At 43.4% G+C, this 1968-nt stretch overlaps 1 protein-coding gene across 1 annotated transcript in view; it reads left to right on the forward strand.

Moving 5' to 3' along the window:
• The window catches only part of TENM2 (teneurin transmembrane protein 2), a 1025435-nt gene that overhangs the window by 465059 nt on the left and 558408 nt on the right, over window positions 1-1968 (forward strand). The window lies entirely within an intron of this gene.

Genomic DNA, 1968 nt, shown 5'->3' on the forward strand with positions numbered 1-1968 from the left:
AGGAACTGAAACTTATTTTCTCCAGATATAGACTCTTTTTTCCCATCTTACCAGGAAAGCATCACACTAGTAAGAAATTTTTGGCGATTATTCTGAAATCAATCCAGAAGCATGTTCAGGGATTTTGAGTATACTGGTTAAAGTTTCGTGACTTGGGGGATCCCAGTCCCTGTCTGGACTCGGCATCAAGCAGTAGAAGCAGAAGTGACAGGGGACCCCCATCCTTCCTCAGCACTGTACTGTGGTGACAGTCTGCACCTTGTACCCGCACACTCTCCTTGTTGGAACAGAAGCAGTGCCTCTCTGGCCCCCTATTGTGAGAAGAATGAAGCAAGAAGACCCTGCCGGCTGTGACTGCGTTATGAAACTCTCCAGAACAGCAGTGAGAGGGGCCAGACACCTTGGAAGTGACGAGCTCTCCCTTATAATATATAGTAGGAGTTCAAAAAAAGGAAAATGCAATAATTTCTTAAGTACTTTGGGCCATTTTCCTCTCTTACTTCCCTCCCCGAGAAGTCTGGACACATTTTTATTTGGAAAGGTGCATTGTGACATTTTATATCATTCCCTCCACCTATTAATAGCTCTGGCTGCCCCAGGTGTTCATTTTCAAGACACCCTCGGAGAAGGAGGACTTCTGGCAGCTGCTCTGCAGCTGACAGCTTCGGGGAAGTGGCAGGTTTTAATTGATGTATTGCGGGTACCGTGCTTTCTCTCTCTCTCTCTCTCTCTCTCTCTCAAAAAAAAAAAAAAGTGATGAGTTTAGTATCCTCCTAGGGCCTATAGATTTTAATATGTCAATTTTTCCTCTTTTATTGGAACTTGGATGTTTGTGGCTGACTGACGGTCTTCCGCGCACCTTTTCATCTCTGTGTGACACCAGACACTGTGTCAGCATCACCCATCTCTCTTTGAACACCTTTCTGGACAGGTAACAGACAACAGCCCCTGTATCGATTCTCACCAGAACAGCAAGTCATACAAGGACATCTTCAATTAGCTGCCTGCCGTTAGTCAATAATTACAACGAGAGGAAATTGGAAAAGGTGGCTAGAAGGCAGGAATAGGAAGTGCCAAAATGTCTCCTTTCCAAACAGTCCCAGCTACAGTCCTCTGGCTGCCCCCTGAGGGAGGCAGCATCCCCCAGGCCGACAGTCCCGTGGATACTGGCTCCAGAAGCCATCCCCTCTGATTCTGGCTTGTGAAGGAATGAGGGTATTTCCCAAGAGTCTCAAAGAATGCCAGCTCTGCCATCACTTTGCCCAGCGAAGCCATTGCCTTTATGGCAGCTTCTGTGTAGAGCTCCATCTGAGACCCTTCTCGCAATAGGAAGTACAAGGGGATTTCTTACTCCCTTGATTTCCCTCAGCATTCTAATAGATCTTTAAAAAAAAAAAAAAAAAGAGAAGCTTTTTGCTGTATAACTTATATACCATAAAATTTACCCATTATAAGTATACAGTGTATGATTTTTTAAATTAAATTCATGGACTTGTACAACCATCAACATGCTCTACTTTTAGAACAGTTCTACCATCCAAAAATTCCCTACAGCTCATTTACTGGTCATCTACACTCCCACTCTCAGCCCTAATTCAGCAGTAATCTACTTTTTGTCTCAATAAATGTGCCTTTTCTGGACATTTCTTACCAGTGGAATTATATAACATGTAGCATGATGTTTTTGAGGTTTGTCCATGTTGTAGCATGTACCAATAGTTCATTCCTTTCTATGACTGAATAGTATTCCATGGACACAGATACACCACCTTATCTGTATCCATCCACCAGTTGATGGATATTCGGATCGTTTCTATTTGGGCGCTATTATGCTCTTATGAACATTTGCGTGCGTTTCTTTGCATGGACCTCTTAACTGCCACTCATTAGATGCTCATGTGCCCCAAGCTATGCTAATCATTTTCAGTGCATCATTTCTAGACTCCACAATAACTGGTAAAGCAGGAA

This window comes from Lipotes vexillifer, unplaced genomic scaffold (assembly GCF_000442215.2).
Source record: "Lipotes vexillifer unplaced genomic scaffold, Lipotes_vexillifer_v1.1 scaffold370, whole genome shotgun sequence".
NCBI lineage: Eukaryota > Metazoa > Chordata > Mammalia > Artiodactyla > Lipotidae > Lipotes > Lipotes vexillifer.